We start from the raw sequence: 25,442 nt of genomic DNA, 5'->3' as shown, positions 1-25,442 counted from the left end.
CAATCATAACGAGCTAGGTCAAAGCCGGGTTGACGCTTGCAGGGGGCTGTGATGACGTCTCCTTAACATGAAAAAATATTATTATAAATTTATTTATTGTTTCATTTTCTCTTAATTCATTTTGCAGAGTTGGTGCCAGAGCCTATGTGATTTTATGCTACCCAGGCCTCTTTTTTCACCTGAGTCCAGGTTTGTGTGTCAGCACTGCCTGGGAAGTGCTATAGTATCAGTGTATGCTCCAGTGTTGTCTGTGTCTTCAAGTGAGTGAAGAAAGGGCACAGAAAACATCTGGTGTGCTATTTTTTCCAGATCTCATTTTTGCTTTTAAATTATGATGAACTACAAAATTTCAACCTAACATTTATTTTTTTAATTTATAGTATGATCATTAGGCATATACCAGACACACTGCATTAACTAAACCATCTGTCTTTCTGAAATTAAGTAACATTACCCTGGAAACTGTAAAGATTATTACACAAATAATAAACATTTTTTCCAAGATAAATTCTATGCACCAGAATTCATATGATGCTTTTCAGTTACATGAAAACTATTTCTTACTATCCCTGAAAAAATTACCAAGGCAATGATAAATATTCTATAATTTCTCACACATGACTATATTTTGCTTTTTACCTGGTATTGTGATTGCTGCTTAGAGAACTTTTTCTCTCTTAAATAACAAAGAATTGATTTTCTGAATGAAATGCATCACAGGAAAACGATGTAGTGAATAGTTTTAATAACAATTTCTGGAGCTATCATGGGAGAAGTAGTCCTTTATTACTATTTGCCCTTGAGATTTAGAAGAAATCATATCTATAGTCCTCACAATAAGGAGCTAATTTAACTGAGTTCAAGTTAGCTGTGAACAAATGGATTAACAATCACCTTATTAAAATTTTAATTTAAATTTCATTTATCACATTTAGTGGAATTGACTTTGTTGTTTCAGGGTAGGGAAAAACATTAATTGCCAAGGATAAGTGAAGGTGTCATTAATTTAAAATATTTTTATTGTTGGTTTACATAGTTAGCATAATTATATACTTTATGTTGCATAAAATATAAGATGTATAATGTAAATTTTTGTTGTTAAAGACCGTTTAATTATTCAACAAATTAAAAAATTTATAATTACATAGCTTATTAATTTTCTTGCCACTATAAGAATGCTTAATTAAGGTAATTTAAGTTATTTAGTCCTTTCATGGTATAGTTTAAACACATAAATGTTTTTGTGTCTAGGTGTATAAAATGTATGTTCGTTGTTGATATTTTTATGATAGGGCTTTATTGTCAATTCTATTCCCCCACCCCATGTTTCTTAATTGCTATGCTACTTGTATATGACTTTTTTCTCTTTTAATAATTTTTATTAAGAAAAATATTTTATTAGGGAGGTGTATAGTACAGTTGTTGGCACATGGGTAAAATTTCTCATCTCACCATGATAGCTATCTGCAAAACAATCTAAGCCCCAACTTAGGTGCATTTCCATTATCATGTTCAAGAACTTCAAGGCAGACTCCCTAACACTCTCCCAGTGCTCCTCCCCCAGAGCCCTTTGTTTTGGTGCAGTATAGCAAAGTTAGTCCAAGTTTTACTTTCTAAAGTTTTACCTTTCAGTTCTTGTTTGCTTCTAAGGTCCACCTGTGAGTGAGATCATTTGTTATTCATCCTTCTCCTTTGGCTTCTATCTCTTAACATGATTCCTCCAAAACTGCTGATGGGAATGTAAATGGGTTCAACCACTGAGCAGTTCAGAGAATTCTCAGAATGCTAGAAATGATGAACCCATGAGCTGACATATTCTTCTAGGTATATATTCCAAGGAAACAAGTATACCTGTCTGAAGAGATCTATGTATACCTATGTTCATAGCAGCACAATTTGTAATAGCTAAAACTTGGAAGCAACCTAAGTGTTCAACAACATATGAGTAGGTAATTAAGTTGTGATATAATGACCAATACACAATAGAATACTACCCAGCTGTTAACAATGAACGAAGTCACCTTCACTTCATCTTGTATATAGCTTTTTGATCAGCTCTGGAAAATGAACCTAGGGCCTCATATATGTATGATACTATTGGAATCTTGTTAGATTATATATTCTCCTGTTTCTTTTAAAATTTTTTTCCCCTCCTATTTCTTGAAAGAGACACAATTCTTAGTAGAGTTACACACACAGAGGAGAGATTCCACAATACTACTCCACCTTTTATAGAGCTTCCAGTGCAGTTCATGGTACTTTCAAGATGGGTCAGAGCTGAAACTAACGGCCTTAAGAATAGCAAATTGTGAGTTTTACCAGTTGAACTGTCTCTCAACTCCTAAATTTGCTAAAATTTTGATCATATTTGTTGTCAATATATAATTTAATAGTGATGTAAGAAAATTTTGCATAGTCAGGAGAATTATATATATATAAATTACTATAACACTGACAAGGGATTATTAAAAAATATTACAGTACATAAGTGCTAACTTTAATAATAAAAAACTGATCATATCAGTTGATTACCTGAATAAGATTATAGAGATATTCATTTTTTAAAATTATACTTTAGTAATGATTTACAAGATTAGTGGATAATAGGGGTTTCATGCCATTTCTGCCAACAAAGTTCTGTGCCTCCAACCCTAAAGATAACCATCTTAGTCCTTTCAAGGTCTAATATCTGAGCTGGTTAATTTTTCTTTCATTTTTCCTCCTTTGCAGTTCATGTGTTTCAGCTCTATATTCCACCTATTAGTGAATCCATCTGGTAGCTGTCATTCATTTACTTCACTAAGCATAGTCATGAAGATGGAGGGATATTCTTTTTTTTTAAATTTCTCTATTGGGGGATTACTGTTCTACAGTTGACAGTATATACAATAGTTTGAACATGCATAAGATTTCTCTGTTTTCCACATAACAATACAACCCCCACTAGGTCCTCTGCCATCCTTTTCCAGGACATGCACTCTCCCCCACTCCCGCCCACCCCAGAGTCTTTTACTTTGGTGCAATATACCAACTCCAGTTCAGATTCTACTTGGGATAGTCTTTTTTCATTAGTGTTCTAATATTTATTTACAGAATTATGTAATGAGATGACAGGGCTACAACTCTACACGGTTCCCACCACCAGAGATCTGTGTCACCATTCTTTCCATTGGAAACTGCAGTGGTTCTCCCAAGGTCACAGATATGAGTTGACAATTATCTTTATATCTATTTACCAATCTACCAATATATATTTGCCCATTTTTTTCTACAGTCCTACCTTTTCTTCCTGTATAAGTCACACCTACACTGATTGTTATATCCAAAGGTCATTTTTTCTTCTTCTCTTTCTGAGTTTTGATAGAATTGGGTGTGAGACCCCTCTAGGCATCTTCCCCTAATATTTCTTCCCCACTGTGAGTATGGACCAAAATTTTTTTGGGGTGCAGAAGGTGGGAGTTTTGGCTTCTGTAATTGCTTTTCCACTGGACATGGGTGTTAGGTGGAGGGATATTAACTTTTTGATCCATCTTTAAAATTGATTTATAATGTTGAACTCTGCTAATTCCTACAAAAATGTTGAAAATATAGATCCATTTTTGTAATGCCAATCACAGTGACTTGATGATACAAGTTAGGCACTTTATATATTTCTGGATAAAGTAAAAATATGGACATATTAAGAGGCCTATATCTGTTTTCAGAATTCATATCATTTTAATATATTTTTCTGATTATATCATAAAAATAGTAAAAGTAACATTTTTTCCAAAGTTAGATAAGAGATCTAATTTTAATGACAGCTGCTGTTAACATCAGGCATCCAGGTGTAGTTTGTAATGCTTGGTAATTACAGCAATTTTTCTTCCTTTTTTACTAATTATTTTAAGAAAAGGAAGTAAAAGTGTTAAGAATGGGCATAAAAAGAAGCTCTATTGGATTTTTTTTTGTAAGGCAAATAGCTTTCAAATCATTCCATTAGCTGTCATCAGAGTACAAAGAGAATTAATCAAAACTGACATCGATTTTAAGGGCCTGACAAAATCTTATGAGAAAAAACAATTCTATCATAAAAAGAAAGAAATTAAGGATAGTGTCCTTGTTCTCTAAAAGTGTTTTAGTTTCCCCTTTGCACCTATATGCATATTTAGAGGATTATATATATATATGTTATTTATAAGATATATATCCTTCTGCTACATTTATTGCCATCAGATAACAGATTTAATAGTAAATCACTTTTCTAAACTGATTTTGAACATTTTTATATATTTTACTTTAACTTGCTGTACTGATTCTGACTTTTTAAATTTTATTTTATTTATTTAAGAAAGGAGACATAAACAAAACCGTAAGTTAGGAGGGGTACAACTCCACACAATTCCCACTGCCCGATCTCCATCTCCCATCCCCTCCCCTGATAGATTTCCCATCCTCTATCCCTCTGGGAGTATGGACCCAGGGTCATTGTGAGTTGCAGAAGGTGGAAGGTTTGGCTTCTGATTCTGACTTTTTAAACAAAATAATCTATATTGTTGTAATTTTGTGTAGAACTTTGAAGTCTACACAACAGATATGCAAATCATGTTTGTTGAAAACTGCAAGTAAGCTAAAAGTAGGTAAGGACAAATAAAATGATATTTTGGGTCCAGATGGAGGCACACCTGGTTAAGAGTACGCATTATAGTACACAAGGACCTGCTTCAAACGCTTGGTTTCATAAGTGGTGAAAGCTTCACAAGTGATGAAGCAGAGTTGTAGGTGTCTGTCTATTTCCCTATCTTCACCTCCCGTCTCAATTTCTGTCTCTATCCAATAAAAATTAATTAATTAATATCAAAATTAAAAATATATTTATGTAGTCTAAGCAGAAATAACTAAGAAGTATTAATTTGATATTATTTATTGATTTGAATACTAAAACATGACATTCCATCTACTTAGGTCTATCTATAGACCTTGTTTGTTAAAGTTGTTTAGTTGCTGATTTTATGATGTGTTTACAGGGTAAGTGTCCTTTTGGTATGTTGTACAAAGTAAAAGACAATGGGAAAGGAAGAAAGGGAGAAGGAGTGGAAGTGGAGGCTTTTAGGTCCTGGAACATGATGATGGACATAATTTGGGGGTGAAAGTGTTTTGTAACCTCTCTTGATGAGATGAGTACTTGTACCCATGTGCCAACAATTGTACTGAAACTGATTAACCTCCTAATAAAAAATAAATAGAAAGAACTAGTGAAGGCTCAAAGAAATTAGATCTTCAAAATAAGAAACTATTAAAAATGAAAGTCAAACCTAGAACCTGGTTCTCTATTTTAGTGCTCTTCTTATATTCAGCTCCTTCCAGTCAAAATTCTGTGCAAAGCACCAAAAAAGCAAATGACCCCATCCAAAAATGGGCAGAGGATATGAACAAAACATGCACCTTAGAGGAGATCCAAAAGGCTAACAAACATATGAAAAACTGCTCTAGGTCACTGATTGTCAGAGAAATGCAAATTAAGAGAACACTAAGATACCACCTCACTCCTGTAAGAATGGCATACATCAAAAAGGACAGCAGCAACAAATGCTGGAGAGGCTGTGGGGACAGAGGAACCCTTTTACATTGCTGGTGGGAATGTAAATTGGTCCAGCCTCTGTGGAGAGCAGTCTGGAAAATTCTCAGAAGGCTAGACATGGACCTTCCATATGATCCAGTAATTCCTCTCCTGGGGTTATACCCCAAGGACTCCATAACACCCAACCAAAAAGAGGTGTGTACTCCTATGTTCATAGCAGCACAATTCATAATAGCTAAAACCTGGAAGCAACCCAGGTGCCCAACACTAGATGAGGGGCTGAGAAAGCTGTGGTATATATACACAATGGAATACTATGTAGCTATCAAGAACAATGAACCCACCTTCTCTGACCCATCTTGGTCAGAGCAAGAAGGAATTATGTTAAGTGAGCTACGTTAGAAAGATAAAGATGAGTATGGGATGATTCCACTCATCAACAGAAGTTGAGTAAGAAGATCTGAAAGGGAAACTAAAAGCAGGACCTGACCAAATTGTAAGTAGGGCACCAAAGTAATAACCCAGTGGTGAGGGGTAGACATGCAGCTTCCTGGGCCAGTGGGGGTGGGAGTGGGCGGGAGGGATGGGTCACAGTCTTTTGGTGGTGAGAATGGTGTTTATGTACACTCCTAGTAAAATGTAGTCATATAAATCACTAGTTAATTAATAGGAGAGGGGGAAAATTAATTGTATGTCTCGAAGTTTTTCAAAACACAGACTGAAGCTTTTTAATATATAGGCTGTGTAATTGATATGCAGACTCTCTCAAAAGTCTAGACCAAGTAGATCAGAAGCAACCAACAGCACAGCTATATACAAGATACTCGGTACTGTACAGCAAACCCTAACAAAAGGACTTTTCAAAGTTAATCCAATTAACAAATAATGTGATGATAACATTAACTATCGATTGTCTTTTTGAACCCTAAGACAGCAGGAACCTCACATCTCCACTATAGAGCCTCTACTTCCCCCAGTCCTGGAACCATTGGATAGGATCCACTTTCCCGTATGCCTCTCCCAATCCATATCAAATAATATTGCATCTGCCGTCACAACCTATCCAACACAATGATTGCCACCTCAACATGCTTCACTTCAGACTGTGTCCAGAGACTTCACGTGTGGAATGACAATCCTTCAGCTTCATTGCTCGGGTGAGACCTTTCCTTTCATAGTATACTCTAATTCCATCTCAGGTGGTTCACTTTCTAACAAAGTCCCAAAACCTACATATACACCAGTTTCTGCGAGAGAGAGCATATGTTCACACGTATCCATAAACTACTGCAAAATTTATACCTGAAAGCAGAAGTGCACTAGAGTTTGCAGTGAGTACCCCCCTAACACTTCCTCTCCACTATTCCAAGCTTTGGGTACATGATTGCTCAACAATTTGTTTGGCTTTGTATGTTAACTCTCTTTTCAGTCACCAGGTTCCAGATGTCATCAGGATGCCGGCCAGGCTTCCCTGGACTGAAGACCCCACCAGTGTGTCCTGGAGCTCAGCTTCCCCAGAGACCCATCCTACTAGGGAAAGAGAGAGGCAGACTGGGAATATGGACTGATCAGTCAACGCCCATGTTCAGTGGGGAAGCAATTACAGAAGCCAGACCTTCTACCTTCTGCAACCCCCAATGACCCTGGTCCATGCTCCCAGAGGGATGGAGAATGGGAAAACTATCATGGGAGGGGGTGGGATATAGAGTTTGGGTGGTGGGAATTGTGTGGAACTGTACCCCTCCTACCCTATGGTTTTGTTAATTAATCCTTTCTTAAATAAAAAAAATTCTGTGCAAAGTACCTTATACATCAAACTTTAGTAGAAGGTATGAGAAACATATTAAGCCAAATTTCTTATTCTAAGGATGTCCCAAAATCATTATATTTACTACCTATATACTTTATGCTATGTATTATTCTGTATGGCTTGAGTCTGATAAATATTTTCTTAGGGAAATAATGAGATATTCTGGGTCAAAATTTCTCAACATGATGTAGTTTAGTAAGACATTACAAAGCGCATTGAATAGGTTTTATTATTTAATATCCTTACATGTTAACTGTTGAATTTCAATAATTTTTATGCCACTATGCTTTTAATACTATGTTTTATTTTCTGATGTCCTATTCCCTTAATTTGGATATTTTTAATTGAATTATTTTCTAGTTTACTAATTTTCTATTATGGTACATCTAATTTACAGTTATTCATTGACTCTGAAACTTCAGCCTTATACTTTGTAAATTTTTCATTTGATTCCTTTACATACTTTAGGTCTCTGCCTAAACATACATTTTCTAAAAAGTCCAGAATGTTCAAAATTACAATTAAAATGATCATGAGGTAGAAAATCAACTTCCTTGGTTTATTCTAATCTTAAACATTTACTTCAGAAAAACTAGATTCAGGTGAGATTATATCTAGTAGGTTTAGTAACTCAGAGTCAGGAGTATCCATTGAACATCTACTTCCCTAAGAATTCATAGAAATATCAGGTAGGTCATTGGATTTCCTTTGTAATGTAGGACAATACTCATTAAGTTGACATCAGAATCTAAGTAACTGAATGAAGAGATGGATTTGGAGGAGTTTGTTGAGCAAATAATAAGATAAAAACTGTTGAGTAAAGTCAGGAGAAGTCTGAGAGTAACAGAATTTCAGTAAATCCACTCAAAGAGATAGGAAAAAATAATAAGATTAGTGGCTTTTGAAAGTAAAAGCAGTAAAGTGTCTTAAAAAGGAGTAATGCCACCACAACTTGCTTCACTTCAGACTGTGACCAGAGACTTCAGGTTTGGAATGACAACCCTTCAGCTTCATCATTCGGGTGAGACCTTTCCTTTCATAGTATTCTCTAATTCCATTCCAGGTGGTCCACTCCCCCATAAAGTCCCCAAACCTAGATATAGTCCAGGTTCCCTGAGATAGAGCATAGGTTCACATGTGCCCATAAACTAGGGGAAAAATGTATACCTGAAAGCAAAAGTACACAAGAGCATGCAGGGAATACCCCACAACACCTCATCTGCACTATTCCAGCCTTTAGGTCCATAATTGTTCAACAATTTGTTTGGCTTTGTATGTCACCTCTTTTTTCAGCCACCAGGTTCCAAATGCTAGCATGATGCTGACCAGGCTTCCCTGGACTAAAGACCCCACCAATGTGTCCTGGAACTCCGCTTCCCCAGAGACCCACCCTACTAGGGAAAGAGAGAGGCATACTGGGAGTATGGATCGACCAGTCGATGCCCATGTTCAGCGGGGAAGCAATTACAGAAGCCAGACCTTCCACCTTCTGCAACCCACAACGACCCTGGATCCATACTCCCAGAGAGATAGAGAATGGGGGCTATCAGGGGAGGGGATGGGAAATGGAGATCGGGTTATGGGAATTGTGCGGAACTGTACCCCTATTATTCTATGGTTTTGTTAATATCTCCTTTCTTAAATAAAAAAGAAAAAACTAAAAAAAGGAATAATCAACAATAACATATAGCAAAACACCTAATTTTATATAATTCACCTGTATATATAGTACCTGCAATCTCAGGAATTAGAAATGGTGATAAACTCTGGCATTACGAGTCGGAAAGCTGAAGTATTAATTGTAAATAAAAAATAAATGAAATTAACACTATTAAGTTTCTCAGAACATTTTCAGTAAAGTGACGAGAAGAAAGGAGCAACAGAGAAGTAAAGAGTACTAAAGTAAAGAGTACTTTAGTAAATTGTGGGAATAAAAAAGTGCTGAAAGAAAGAAAGAAAACTGGGTTAAGCACACATGGCACAAAATGCAAGGACCGGAAGAAGGATCTCCTGAAGAACGATCTCTGGAAGAAGGAGCTCCTGGTTCTCTACCTGCAGGGGAGTCGCTTCACAGGCAGTGAAGCGGGTCTGCAGGTGTCTATCTTTCTCTCCCCTTCTCTGTCTTCCCCTCCTCTCTCCATTTCTCTCTGTCCTATCTAACAACAACGACATCAATAACAACAACAACAATAGCTACAATAATAATAAAAAACAAGGAAAACGAAAGGGAAAATAAATAAATGAATAAAAAGAAAGCTCTCTCAAGTGTATTCCTCTTTAATGTTATGTCTTTGTGTGTGCGTGTCACACTGATTTCCTGACAAAATCTCTTTAACTTCAGAAAAATAGATTGTAAATCATGAACACTTGGCAATTTTTGCAGGCAATTTTTGCAGGCCATTTTAGGGAATCATTGGTTTCCAGAAAAATTATTTACGACCAGCAAAATAGCTCACCTGGGAAGGTTGCTACTTTGCTATACAAATGACAAAGATCAGATTTTGAACCTAGCTCTCACTGCTGCATTATTGAATTTGGTTCTATATATAAATATATATTTATAAAATGAAAATATTTACATGACCATAGAATAAGAGGGGCAGAATTCCATAAAATTTCTACCACCAGAACTCCATATCCCATCCCCTTCCTTGATAGCTTCCCTATTATTTATCTCTCTGAGAGCATGGACCCAGGGTCATTATGGTTGCATAAGATTGAAGGTCTGGCTTCTGTAATTGCTTCCCCACTGAACATGGGCATTGATAGGTTCACCCATACTCCCTGGCTGTCTCTCTCTTTCCTTAGTGGGGCAGGGGTCTGAAGAGGTGGGGATTCAGGAAACATTGGTGGAATCATCTGCCCAGGGAAGTCAGGTTGATGCCATGGTAGCATCTGCAACTTGGTTGCTAAAAAAGCATTAAGATATAAAGCAGAAAAAATTGTTAAGTAATCATGAACATAAAGGCAAGAATATAACAGATGAGATTTGGGGTTTTCATTTTGGAGAAAGTTAGTACGTAGGTCTATTTTAGATTTATCCCAAACGGCCCATTACTTCACTTATTAGTTTTTGCCTGAGCCTGACAACTAACATGCAGGTGGACCAAAGGTATATAGATCAGGGCCCACGAGATAGGGCATATGTACACATGTATCCATAAGTTAGGGGAAAATATGTATCTTAAAGCAAAAGTACGTAATAGTTTGCAGTGAGTCAATAAATACAGCAAGCAAGTAGAAAGACCTAAAAAAAGACACCTTCAAGTGCCTAATGAAATAGTTTTCTATTTAGACCTAGACATCCTCTTCACCTATCTCCTATCACACATTCCCCAGTCACTCCAAAGCTAACCTTGTCAGACAAAGTAAGGACTATAAAAGCTAGATAGGGACAAGAGACTGGGATAGTTTAATGATGACTCTTTGGTCACTATCAAGCCACCCCATCATCCAGGGCTCTAGGTTACACAGTCTCCTGCAATGAATATGGGCTCCAGAACAAATCAGTGGGGTTTACAATTAACAATATCTATATATTTTTCCCATATTTGGGAGCTACTCTTTTCCCTGATTCAGCTTTCTAGTCCTTTTTCCAACTCTGACACCATCTCCCCAGACAATACCTTTGGTTTTGTGGTTTCTTTCCCACTCTCTCTATCTGAAAAGATTTGCCCAGAGCTGTGAAGCTCTGATGATAGCAGAAATAAATAAATACATAAATAAATAAGAAAGAAAAAAATATTTATAGATTAAAGCATTTTTTTTTAAATAAAGATAATGTAGATTGTGAATCACGGTTCTTGAGGGATAGATTAAGGTCAAGAAAAAGCGTGAGGCAACATGTCTTCAAATTATTAGAGGAGTTGCTTGTGCAATATTTTATCTAAAACATTAAGTGCTTTTGGGGACTAAATAGATGGATCTTATAGGTCTATGGTTTTCTTTTTTGATATTGTGTTTTTCTGTTTTGGATCAGTGTGGTATTTGCTTCATGGAGTGTTTTACCTGGCTCATTGACTTTTTGGAAGAGTCTGAGCATGATGAGTATTAGCATTTCTCTGAAAAGTTCATAATAAATCTTACATTTGCCATCTGGACTTGGGATTTTATTTTGGGGGACATACTTGATTACTTATTCAAATTCTGACCTTGTGATTTGCCTGTTTATATGCTTTCTCATGGATCAAATTTTGGCGAGTGTATGACCCAATAATATGCTCGTTTCTTTTAGGTTATGTTATTTGCTTGAATGTAGGTGAGTAATATTCTTTTATGATCCTTTGTATTTTTGCAGTATCAGGTGTCTTATCATCTATTTCATGTCTGATTCTTTTTTTTAATATTTATTTATTCCTTTTTGTTGCCCTTGTGCTTTTATATTGTTGTAGTTACTGTTGTTGTTATTTGATGTCGTTTTTGGATAGGACAGAGAGAAATGGAGAGAGGAGGGGAAGACAAAGAGAGGGGGAGAAATATAGACACCTGCAGACCTGCTTCACCAGTTGCAAAACAGCTTCCTTCAGGTGGGGAGCCAGGGCTCAAACCGGGATCCTTACACTGGTACTTGTGCTTTGAACCATGTGCGCTTTACCCGCTGTGCTACTGCCCCACTCCCCGTCTGATTTTTTTTATCATGGGTTTCTCTCTCTCTCTTCTCTCTCTCTCTCTCCATATATATATATATATATATATATATATAAAGTTTAATGAGGCTTTTACTTACTTTATTTATCCTTTCAATGAAACATCTCCTGATTTTTATTAATTGAATCATATTTTTGTTTTCTACTTAGTTTATTTTCACTGTGATTTTGTATAGCTTTATTCATGTTCTGTTTGGGGTTGGATTTTTTTTAACTTTCTTTATTGGGGAATTAATGTTTTACATTCGACAGTAAATACAATAGTTTGTACATGCGTAACATTTCCCAGTTTTCCATATATCCCACTAGGTCCTCTGCCATCCTTCTTGGATCTGTATTCTCCTCACCTACCCACCCCAGAGTCTTTTACTTTGGTACAATACTCCAATTCCAGTTCAGGTTCTACTTGTGTTTTCTTTTTTGATCTTGTTTTTCAACTTCTGCCTGAGTCCACTGTGATTTTCATCTTCACTTAATCTGATAAATTTTGGGTCTATTTGTTGGTCATCTTCTAATGCCTTCCAAGATAATGTTAGATTCTGCATTTGGTATCTTCTTTGCTAATGTGGAACTGCATTATCACAAACTTCTCTCACAATATACTTTTCTTGCATTCTCTAAGATATGAAATCTCCTCCCTTTTTTTTTCCCTTCACTTATTTTTGTTGTCTCCTAGGTAATTTTGGTTTCTCTTTTGATTTCTTTGTTGACTTGAGTGGTAAATCAAAAGCATATTCTTTTAGTCCCTACACACTTGATATTTTTCTTCAGTGATCAACTCCTACCATTGTGATTTTAAAAATATTGCTTAATTATTTTTATGTAAACTTTTGAAGAAACATCTTTAATAACTCAGGTCCAATAACAATGAAAGCAAAAGCATAAAAATAAACTAATTATGACTCCATCAAGCAGGGCCATGCTGTGGTACATCTGGAGAAGCGCACACATTACAGTGTGCAAGGATGCAGGTTCAAACCCCTCTGCAGGGGGAAAGCTTCAAGAGTGGCGAAGCAGGTGTCTCTCTGTGTCTCTCCTTCTCCACTTTCCCCTCCTCTCTTAATTTCTCTCTGTCTCTATCTGATAATAAGTAATAAATAAATAAAGACTATACTAAGCTGAAAATCTTCTACATAGTAAAATGAACCATGGCTAAAACAGAGAGACTGCCCATTAAGTGTGAGAAGATCTTGATATGCCATACACTAAAGTGCTAATAACTAAAATATATAGAGAATTCAACAAATTCAATAACAAACAAATAAATAAACAACCAACCCTACCCAGTATTTTCACCAAATAAGAGTTCCAAAGGCTAGCAAACATGAAAAAATGCTCCAAGTCATTGACTGTCAGAAAAATCCAAATAAAAATAATGTAATAATACTTCCTTCCTGTGAAAATGTCATACATTAGGAAGGACATTAATAGCGAATATTGCTGAGAATATGGAGAAAAAGAAACCTATCTACAGTGTTGGTGGGGATATAAATTGGTCAATCCTCTGGAAAAAAGTCTAAAAACTTCTTAGAACACTAGAAATAGACCTACCTTATGACTCGGTGATTCCTCTCCCAGAGATATATCCAAAGGAAACAAACATATCCATTTGAAAAATTCTATGCATACCTGTATTCATAGAAGCACAATTTATAATAGCCCAATCTTGGAAATAACCCAGATTTCTAACTAGAGATCAGTGGCTGAGAAAGTTGTGGTATATATACACAGCGGAATACTACTCAGCTATCAGAAATGATAAAATTATCTTGCTTCATCCTGGATGGGACCTAAAGGTATCATATTAAGTCAAAAAAAAAAAAAAAGGACAAGTATTAGATGAACTCACTTATACACAGAACTTAAAAGAAAGCAGAAAAGCACAACACAAAGCAAACATTGGACTGGGCAGAGTATATTGCACACACACACATACACACACACAGGATCCTGGAGAAGGAGAGGACGTGGAGTGCTGATGTGCCCATATGGCAACAAGCATACTTTACGTAATATACACTCTGGTTTTTCTTCAGATCATATAAATCTTTTGCCTTTTACTTTATGTAATACACAAAAATTATGCAGTATATATTATATAGCACACAACCATTATCCTTCCAATAAAAAGGAAGATACTGTTTATGGCTTCAATCTTCACATGTTTATTAAGACTGCTTCTGTACTACAACGTAAGGTCAAGTCTGAAGATTGTTCCAAGTGTATTTGAGAAGAATGTATAATTGTTTCCTCTGGGAAAAGTATTTCTGCACTTATCTGTCAAGTATAATTTCTTTGTTAATTCATTTTTAGCAACTATTTTTTGTTTGTCTTTTTATCCAAATGATATGTTTCTTGCTCTATGTGGTATATTAATATTCTCCTATTATTATTATTACTATTATATCAATGTATCCCTAGAAGTCTGTTAATAATTACTTTGTTTGCACTGATGCTGTATGTGTATATACTCTTAGGAGAGATATAGCTTTTTGTTGGACTGATCTTTTGACTATTGTATAGTTCACATCTTTTTTCCTTAATACCCCTTTGACTGAAAATCTCTTTTATTTGATATAAAAATGGTAGTTTATGCTCTTTCCTTTATACTATAGTTTTGGAACACCCTGTTGCAATCTTTCAGCCTTTTTTCAGCCTTTTATTTTTAAATACAGAGTGTGAGTTTCTTGATACATAGTATAGATAGACTCATTTGTTCTTATCCATTCAGTGTCTCAATGTCTTTTAATGATGTGCTGAGATGATTTACATTCAGTATTATTACTGATATATGTGACTTACTGATACTATACTTGCTTTTGTTTTCTGGTGTATTTATTTAGTTATTTATTTTGTTTCTTTTCCTATTAGTTTTTCTCTATCTCTTCATGCAACTGATTTTTCATAGTGATTCTTTCATTTAAAAAAATTTTTTCTCTTGTTTGTTATGTATTATGTTTTGTAGTAGCATAATGGTTGTATCCAACTTTTTATTGATATATCTAAGTGTTTTGTTTATGTGCCAGTCTAAACTCATAGACGCTCTTACTGCTTGTATTAAGTTCTTCTCTCATGTTTTTTATTGTTGTCTTATTTTATTATTGCTTTCGCTTCTGTACTGTTTTGCTGTTTGTCATGTTGCTCAAAGTATTCTATTCCTTTGTTAATTCTTTTCTTGTGGACATCCTTTTGGTAGTCCTGATTTGCTACTGGCAATCTCCATTAGCTTTTTTTTTGCTTTTTAAAAATGTATTTTTTAATTAGGGATTTAATAGTGACTTACAAAATTACAGGATAATAGGGGCATAGTTCCATATCATTCCCTTCACAAAAGTTCTGTGTCCACAATTAAAACCATATAGTTTTCCTTTGGTCTTAGATATGGGTCAAATATATATTTCAAGTTTGTATGTTTCAATGTTTTGTTTCTACATACGAATAAAATCATCTAGTAAACTTCCCTTCACTTCCTTTCTTACTTCAATAAGCATAGTCACTTCCAGTTCCATCTATATTATCTTCAAGGACATAATATAGTCTTTTTAAATTTCAGAGTACTGCATTTGCAGAGTACTACAATTGAAAAGAGTAATTTATTTTTTATTTTCTTTTATTTTTTTAAATTTCTTTATTGGGAGATTAATGTTTTACAGTTGACTGTAAATGCAATAGTTTGTACATACATAATATTTCTCAGTTTTCCACATAACAATACAATCCCTACTAGGTCCTCTGTCATCGTTTTCCAGGATGTACAAAAGAGTACTTTTTAAATTGCAGAGTACTACAATTGCAGAGTACTACATGAATATATATGTCCAGTGATGTCTTTGTTTTTTTTTTGTATCTATAAGATTCAAATATTTTAGTATTCTATTAAATTATTCCTGACAGGGTTTCTATTTTTTTTCAGATATTTTAAACTTTTAATCCTGAAAATGAAAAGGCACACAGCACAGAAGCAGATGGGCCATTTGGGCAAAGATGACTTATTCCATGTGGAGGCTGATGCTCGTCTTTATTTACGTCTCAGGCTTTGTCTTCACTTCCTTTCTTAGCCACTCACACACCTATTTTAACTTCAAAGTGCCTTTCTTTTTCCCTCTTCCTTCTCAGGTAAAGGAAACTGGGCCTGATTTCCCCAGGTAGTCTCCACATTTTGCCCCCTCACAGTGATGGTGCAAAAGCAAAGGTTTTTCCTCACAAAATTTCTGAGTATCAATGAAATTGGAGTTCAGGGCCCTCTGGTCATCCTCCCCTAACGTCTCCCTTCTAGTAATATGGACCAAAGTTCATTGAGAGGTGCAGAAGAAAGAAGTTCTGGCCTCTGCCACTGCTTTTCCACTGGACATGGACATTGGTTCAGTCATACCCTGAGGCTTTCTTTGTCTGTCCCTAGTAGATTAGTGCTCTGGAGAGGTGAGGTTCTGGGACATATTGGTCAAGTTATCTGATAAGGGAGATTAGGGTGGGAATATGGTAGCATCTGGAACTTGGTGGTTACAAGATGATATGATATAAAGCAAGACAAAATAGTCAATAAACAGGGATGACAATGTAGGATTATAGCTAATGTGAGTAGGGTACCTAGGGTAAAAAGAAGCTGGGATGTCTATTTTATGGGTTTCTAGAATCTCAGAGCTTTAATTATATTTGCTTAAACTTATTAGCTAATATGAACATGGACTGGAAATACTATCTTAGATGATGGTGTCAGAGTGGAAAATGAAATTTGAGATCTTTTCTATTATATATATATAATATATAGGTTATAATTATATGTGCTTAATATAAAAGATGAAAAATAAGGCAAATCACAAAGAATACATCTGTCTTATTGAACACCTAGGTTGCTGTCAAGTTTGGGATATTAAAAATTTTGCTGCTATGAACAACAGATGAGTGGTTAAGAAAGTTGTGATATATATATATATATATATATATATATATATATATATAGTACATTACAGATATATACATGTATTTATATGTATATATATACATATATTTCTCAAGTATTAAAATGATGAAATCAATTTCTTTTTCTTTTTTGTTTGTTTTTTAAATTTCTTTTTTAAATTTCTTTTTTATTTTTTATTTAAGAAAGGATTAATTAACAAAACCATAGGGTAGGAGGGGTACAGTTCCACACAATTCCCAACACCCAATCTCCATATCCCACCCCTCCCCTGATAGCTTTCCCATTCTCCATCCCTCTGGGAGCATGGACCCAGGGTCATTGTGGGTCGTAGAAGGTAGAAGGTCTGGCTTCTGTAATTGCTTCCCCACTGAACATGGGCGTTGACTGGTCTGTCGATACTCCCAGTCTGCCTCTCTCTTTCCCTAGTAGGATGGGTCTCTGGGGAAGCTGAGCTCCAGGACACATTGGTGGGGTCTTCAGTCTAGAGAAGCCTGGCCGACATCCTGATGACATCTGGAACCTGGTGACTGAAAAGAGAGTTAACATACAAAGCCAAACAAATTGTTGAGCAATCATGGACCCAAAGCTTGGAATAGTGGAGAGGAAGTGTTAGGGGGGTACTCACTGCAAACTCTAGTGTACTTCTGCTTTCAGGTATATATTTTGCAGTAGTTTATGGATACGTGTGAACATATGCTCTCTCACACAGAAACTGGTGTATATGTAGGTTTTGGGACTTTGTTAGAAAGTGAACCACCTGAGATGGAATTAGAGTATACTATGAAAGGAAAGGTCTCACCCGAGTAATGAAGCTGAAGGATTGTCATTCCACACGTGAAGTCTCTGGACACAGTCTGAAGTGAAGCATGTTGAGGTGGCAATTGTTGTGTTGGATAGGTTGTGACGGCAGATGCATTATTATTTGATATGGATTGGGAGAGGCATACGGGAAAGTGGATCCTATCCAATGGTTCCAGGACTGGGGGAAGTAGAGGCTCTATAGTGGAGATGTGAGGTTCCTGCTGTCTTAGGGTTCAAAAAGACAATCGATAGTTAATGTTATCATCACATTATTTGTTAATTGGATTAACTTTGAAAAGTCCTTTTGTTAGGGTTTGCTGTACAGTACCGAGTATCTTGTATATAGCTGTGCTGTTGGTTGCTTCTGATCTACTTGGTCTAGACTTTTGAGAGAGTCTGCATATCAATTACACAGCCTATATATTAAAAAGCTTCAGTCTGTGTTTTGAAAAACTTCGAGACATACAATTAATTTTCCCCCTCTCCTATTAATTAACTAGTGATTTATATGACTACATTTTACTAGGAGTGTACATAAACACCATTCTCACCACCAAAAGACTGTGACCCATCCCTCCCGCCCACTCCCACCCCCACTGGCCCAGGAAGCTGCATGTCTACCCCTCACCACTGGGTTATTACTTTGGTGCCCTACTTACAATTTGGTCAGGTCCTGCTTTTAGTTTCCCTTTCAGATCTTCTTACTCAACTTCTGTTGATGAGTGGAATCATCCCATACTCATCTTTATCTTTCTGACGTAGCTCACTTAACATAATTCCTTCTAGCTCTGACCAAGATGGGTCAGAGAAGGTGGGTTCATTGTTCTTGATAGCTGCATAGTATTCCATTGTGTATATATACCACAGATTTCTCAGCCCCTCATCTAGTGTTGGGCACCTGGGTTGCTTCCAGGTTTTAGCTATTATGAATTGTGCTGCTATGAACATAGGAGTACACACCTCTTTTTGGTTGGGTGTTATGGAGTCCTTGGGGTATAACCCCAGGAGAGGAATTACTGGATCATATGGAAGGTCCATGTCTAGCCTTCTGAGAGTTTTCCAGACTGCTCTCCACAGAGACTGTACCAATTTACATTCCCACCAGCAATGTAAAAGGGTTCCTCTGTCCCCACAGCCTTTCCAGCATTTGTTGCTGCTGTCCTTTTTGATGTATGCCATTCTTATAATAGGAGTGAGGTGGTATCTTAGTGTTCTCTTAATTTGCATTTCTCTGACAATCAGTGACCTAGAACAGTTTTTCATATGTTTGTTAGCCTTTTGGATCTCCTCTGAGGTGAATGTTTTATTCATATCCTCTGCCCATTTTTTGGATGGGGTCATTTGCTTTTATGGTGCTAAGTTTGCTGAGCTCTTTATCTATTTTGGTGATTAGTTTCTTGTCTGATGTATGGCATGTGAAGATCTTCTCCCTTTCTGTGAGGGGTCTCTTTGTTTGTTTAATAGTTTCTTTGGATGTGCAGAAGCTTTTCAATTTGATGTAGTCCCATCAAATTGATTTGTTTCTGCTTTAGTGTTCCTTGCAATTGGGTTTGATTCATCAAAGATGTCCTTGAGGTGTAGGTGGGAAACTGTTTTACCAATGTTTTCTTCTAAGTATTTGATTGTTTCTGGTCTGACATCTAGGTCTTTGATCCATTTGGAGTTGATTTTTGTTTCTGGTGAGATAAAGTGGTTCAATTTCATTCTTCTGCATGTTTTAACCCAGTTTTCCCAGCACCATTTATTGAAGAGAGCCTCCTTTTTCCATTTAATCCTTTGGGCCCCCTTATCAAAGATTAGATGCCCATAGGTGTTGGGATTTACTTTTGGGCTTTCAATTCTGTTCCACTGGTCTGTGTGCCTATTTTTGTTCCAGTACCATGCTGTTTTGATGATGATGGCTTTATAATATAGTTTAAGGTCTGGGAGTATGATGCCTTCATTTCTGTTTCTTTTCCTCAAGATGGTTTTGGCAATTCTAGGTGTTTTCATGTTCCAGATAAATGATTGTAGTGTTTGTTCTATTCTCTTAAAGAAGCTTGGTGGAGTCTCTCGGCCTTAGCGCCATCTTCCTAGATCCCTTTCCACGATGAGAGCCATGTGGAGGAAGAAGCAAATATGCAGGCTGAAGCGCAAAAGAAGAAAGAGAAGGCAGAGGTCCAAGTAGACTTGTGCACCCATGGAAGCCATGAGAGCAGAAATAAGGGATGCCGGAGGCCTGAGGCGCTGGTACAAATTATACTTCTGTGCTGCAGCCTAGAACTTGTTTTCAGCGGATCTAGAACCTCATAACCATTTGATTCTACGCGACCATCTTGAGTGACCTTCATTGCTCATACCAAGATACAGTCCCATTTGCTCCTTTGCCTTAGACTTGTCATTCTGGACTAGTTCTGCTCTCCTTGTGGTCTGATACCTTGCTATATTGCCTATTAACTTCCAGTAGTTTTCTGCTGGATTCTTTAGGTTTTTCTATGTATACTATCATGTGTCGTATGCTTTACATTGGTTTGTTCTAGCCCTCCCCCGCCAAGAGAATTGGATCAGTCCTGTTAATTTCGCGGGCCCGCTTGGCCCCGCCCCTAGGAAACCCACCAGAGTTCCAGAGTGAGAGAGTTCGGGAGTTCCTGAGTTCGAGATAAAAAGAAAAAGTGCTTGCACCGCCGCAAAGAGACAGCAGAGTTCTGTTTGTTGATTAGTTTGTCTTAGTTTATGAATTGTTGTTCCTGAATAAAGAAATACAGCTTCCCTGCCCAGCTGTTGTCTCCGCGTCTCTGTTACCCGCCGTGAAGCTAGCCGGCCCGGCAAGAGCCTTCCGAAATTTTAACAACAATCATGTCATCTGCAAATAGTGAGAGCTTGACTTATTCCCTTCCAATCTGTATTCCTTTGATTCCTTTCTCTTGCTTGATTGCTATGGCAAGAACTTCCAATACTATGTTGAAGAGTAATGGTGACAGTGGACAACCCTGTCTAGTCCCCGATCTGAGGGGGAATGCTTTCAGCTTCTCTCCATTGAGTATGATGTTGGCTGTAGGTTTGCTATATATAGACTCCACTATCTTGAGGAATTTTCCATCTATTCCCATTTTTTGTAGAGTTTTGAGCATGAACTGGTGTTGGATTTTGTCAAAGGCTTTCTATGCATCTATTGAGATAATCATGTGATTTTTGGCTTTACTTTTATTGATGTGATGAATGACATTGATTGACTTACGGATGTTGAACCAGCCTCGCATTACTGGGATGAATCCCACTTGGTCGTGATGAACAATCTTTTTGATATGTTGCTGTATCCGGTTGGCCAATATCTTGTTTAATATTTTGGCATCTATGTTCATCAGAGATATTGGTCTATAGTTTTCCTTTTTTGTTCTGTCCCTATCAGCTTTTGGTATCAGGGTGATGTTGGCTTCATAGAAGGTGGAAGGGAGTATTCCTGTTTCTTCAATCTTATGGAAAAGCTTAAGAAGTATGGGTACTAACTGTTTTCTGAAAGTTTTGTAGAATTCATTTTTGAAGCCATCTGGTCCAGGACTTTTGTTGTTGGTGAGGTTCTTAATAATGGTTTCAATTTCTTTGTCTGTGATTGGTGCATTTAGATTTTGTAGTTCTTCTTGGTTCAGTTTTGGAAGGGCATATGCTTCTAGGAATTGTTCCATTTCTTCCAGATTCTCTTGCTTGGTGGCATATAGTTCTTTATAGAAGTTTTGCAGGATTCTCTGGATTTCTGTAGTGTCAGTTGTGATATCTCCTGCATCGTTTACAATTCTATTAATTTGAGTCTTCTCTCTTTTTTGTTTTGTGAGTCTGGCTAGGGGTTTGTCAATTTTGTTTAATCTTTCAAAGAACCAACATTTGGCTTCATTGATCTTTTGTATGGTTCTTTTATTTTCGATGTTGTTTATTTCTTCTCTAACTTTAGTGATTTCTGTTCTTCTGGATGCTTTAGGGTTTCTTTGTTCCTCTTCCTCTAATTCCTTGACGTGTGCAGTAAGGTCATTCATTTGAGCTTCTTCTTGGTGTTGAATATATGATTGTATGGCTATAAGTTTCCCTCTCAGTACTGCTTTAGCTGTGTCCCAAATATTTTGATAGGTTGTGTCTTCATTTTCATTTGTTTCCAGGAACATTTGAATTTCCTGCTTGAGTAAATCTCTGACCCAGTGGCTCTTAAGGAGTATGCTGTTTAGTTTTCAAATTCTGTGACTTTTAATAATTGTCTGTTTGTTGTTAAATATTAGTTTTACTCCACTGTGGTCTGAGAAGATACTTGGGATGATTTCAATGCTCTTGAATTTATTGATGCTGTCTTTGTGGCCTAACATGTGGTATATCATTGAGTATGTGTTATGTGGATTTGAAAAGAAGGTGTATTCCAGTTTTTTGTGGTGAAGGACTCTGATAATGTCCAAGAGGTCTAGTCTGTCAATCTCTTCATTCATTTCTCTTGTATCTTTGTTGGTTCTCTGCTTTGTTGATCTGTCTAAGTGTGAGAGTGGGGTATTGAAGTCTCCCACTATTATTGTATTACTATTGATGTATTTTTGAAATTCTTTCAGTAAGTGCTTGACGTATTATATGGTCCCTCATTGGGTGCATAGATGTTAATGATTGTTAAGTCTTCTTGGCTGATTGATCCTCTAATCATTATGTAATGTCCTTGCCTATCTTTTATTACTTTATTTAATTTAAAATCTATCGTGTCTGTGATAAGAATGGTTGTTCCTGCCCTTTTTTGTGGTCCGTTAGCCTGTATGATAGTTTTCCATCCTTTCACTTTAAGTCTGTGTTTATCTTGTTGTGACAGATGGGATTCTTGCAAGCAGCATATGGTTGGATTATGTTTTCTGATCCATCCCCCAACTCTGTGCCTTTTGATGGGTGAGTTTATGCCATTGATATTTATTGATATTATGGATTTAATGTATTGTAGTGCCATTGTTCAAAAAAAAAAGTTTTTGTTTGCTCTGATATATTGAGAGTATTATAGTGATGTTCTTGTTCATAAGAGGTCTTTTGGAACCTCTTTCAGGGCCGTTTTGGTGATGGTTGCCTCCTTTAACTGTTGTTTGTCTAAGAAGGTTTTGATCCCTCCATCTAGTTTGAATGAAAGTCTAGCAGGATATATTATCCTTGGTTGAAACCCTTTTTCATTCAGGGCTTGATAGATATCTTGCCATTCTCTTATGGCTCTTAGAGTTTGACTGGAGAAGTCTGCAGACAATCTTATGGGTTTTTTCTTGTATGTGACTTTTTGTTTCTCTCTTGCAGCCTTTAGGATCCTTTCTTTATCCTTACTTCTTCTCATTGTGACTATGATGTGTCTTGGTGTCTTCAGGTCTGGGTTGATTCTGTTTGGTACTCTCTGGGCCTCTTGAATGTTGATGCCCTTTCTGTTATTCAGGTCTGGGAAGTTTTCTTCTATTATTTTCTCTAGAATGTTTGCTTCCCCTTCCTCTCTTTCTTCCTCTGTCAGGCCAATTATGCAAATGTTACTTCTTTTGAGATCATCCCATATGTCTCTGTTGTTGTTTTCAGTGTCTCTCAATCTTTTAAGCTCTTTCACCTCTTTCTTAGTTTTCTCTAACTCATCCTCTGTCTGACTAATTCTGTTTTCTGCTTCTGTTAGTCTGCTTTCCCTTGCCTCAGCTTCTTTCTTCATTACAGCTATTTCAGCTTTCAGTTTTCTAATTGCCTCAAGATAATCAGTATTTTCCTTGGGGGTCTCAACTGTTGTTTCCCTAATACTGCCATTCCTTTCCTCCAATGTTGTTTTCATTTCTGTGATTAATGAGTTTATTATTGCTTGCATACTTTTCTTACCTATAGATACTTCTGGCTGATTTGTAGTTTCTTCTGGGCTCCTGTCTTCATTCATTGGAGTAGCAGTTTAATTTGTTTTTGATCTACCCATTTTTGTGATTTATGTGTTTCTTTTTTATGCTCTGTTGTTCCTCAGTTGTTGTTTCTTGAGTCCAATCAACACTGTACTAAATACCTTTATGACAATTGCACTCACCAAAGTCAGGAATTACAGTAGCAACTGAAATAAGTATTGAATCAGTTTAATCACTACCAGTTAGCCATACAATTTCTCCAGTCCATGAAAAAATAGTAATGAAATCCCAGTGAAGAAGAAAGAGAAAAGAAAGAAGGGATAGGAAGAATAGACAGCTATGCACATCTACTATTCACTGTATATTCTAGGGGTAACAAGAGGGGAAAGGGAAGTAGAGCAGAGATACACACATAGAGAGTCCACTCTGAGTCAGATTTCTTCCCCAAAATAATTCCTAAATTCAGAAAGGCAAAGAAGAAGCAAGAAGTGTATGACAAGATAAAAAAGAAAAAAAAAAAGAAAAAAGAGAGAGAAAAGAGAAAAGATAAGAAAAAGAGCTGTAATTAAAGAGCAGTGAAAGGAAAGTTTTTTTTTATTACTTTATTTTAAATTAAATTAAATTAATTTTTTTAAATTATCTAGGAGGAGGAAGGAGGGGAGAGTCTGTAGAGGAGGTAGGAGTAGGAGACAAGTTCCTCCCACAATAGATAAGATGCCCAATACCCTAGCAATGAAAGATACCTTAAGAGTTAATTCTGATCAACCTAAAGGGGGTAAGATATATGCCTTTATATAATATTAATAATAAAATAGAGCAGGGTAAAAAAAAACCCTGTCCCAGATTACCTCAAACCTTGTGATCTGAGGCAGCTGATTGTTAAGAAAGAGAAAAGAAAAGAAAAAAAAAACCTCAGGACTAGACAAGGATAGTTGAAATAGCAGTTATGCAAATCTACTATCCACTGTATATTCTAGGGGTAGCTAAAGGAGGAAGGGAAGTTGAGTAGAGATACTTGCAGTGAGAGTCCAACTCTGAGTCAGAATTGTTCCCCAAAATAATTCCCAAATGTGTATCAGTGAATTCAAAAAAGTACACTGTTTGGTGGTGTGGGGGATGGGGCCTCTGGCTTTGGAAGCTGTAGGATTAAGGAAGAAAGGATGACAAGAATGAGAAAAAGAAAAAAAAAGAAAGAGAGAGAGAAAAAAGAAAAAGATAAGAAAAAGAACAGTCATAAAAGCGGTGAAAGGAAAGAGGGTTTTTATTTATTAATTTATTTTTAATTATTTAATTAGCTATGTGGGTGAGGTGGGGGGTGTTGGCTACTTAGAAAGAAAAAAGGCCAGAGGTTTCAGAAGGTTATAGACTTAGAATGAATGATACTCCCTGGTGGGACAGGAAAGAAGGAGGCTCAGCAGGGGAGCCTGCTAGGAGCTGGTCCCCAGGGACTGGTTATGGGGACAGGGGGGAAGGGGGAGGAGGTGTGCTTAATATTTTAAAAGAAAGAAAATTTTTTCTCCTTTTTTTCTACTCTTTTTTTTAACACAAATTAAGTTATAGTCACCTCCTTGGTGTCACCGCTAGGACCCCTTATTGACTGGCCTACTAAAGGCAGAAAATCCTACTGTTTCCAGAAGATGTGGTCAGAGCTCAAGCCACTAGCAGCTTCTCATTCCGCCATCTTCCAGCAACCCCCAAAATCACTTTCTTTACCTTGCCTTTGATGAAACGTGAAAGAATTATGTTAAGTGAGATAAGTGGAAATAGAAAGATGAATATGGGATGATAGCAATCGTGGGCAGAACTAAAGAAATGAGAACAGAAAGGGGAAATACAAAGTAAAACTTTAAGTGGTTTGGTATAT

This window comes from Erinaceus europaeus, chromosome 1 (genome assembly GCF_950295315.1).
Source record: "Erinaceus europaeus chromosome 1, mEriEur2.1, whole genome shotgun sequence".
Taxonomy (NCBI): Eukaryota; Metazoa; Chordata; class Mammalia; order Eulipotyphla; family Erinaceidae; genus Erinaceus; species Erinaceus europaeus.
The sequence above is the reverse complement of the archived record's forward strand: the minus strand, read 5'-3'. Positions refer to the sequence as shown.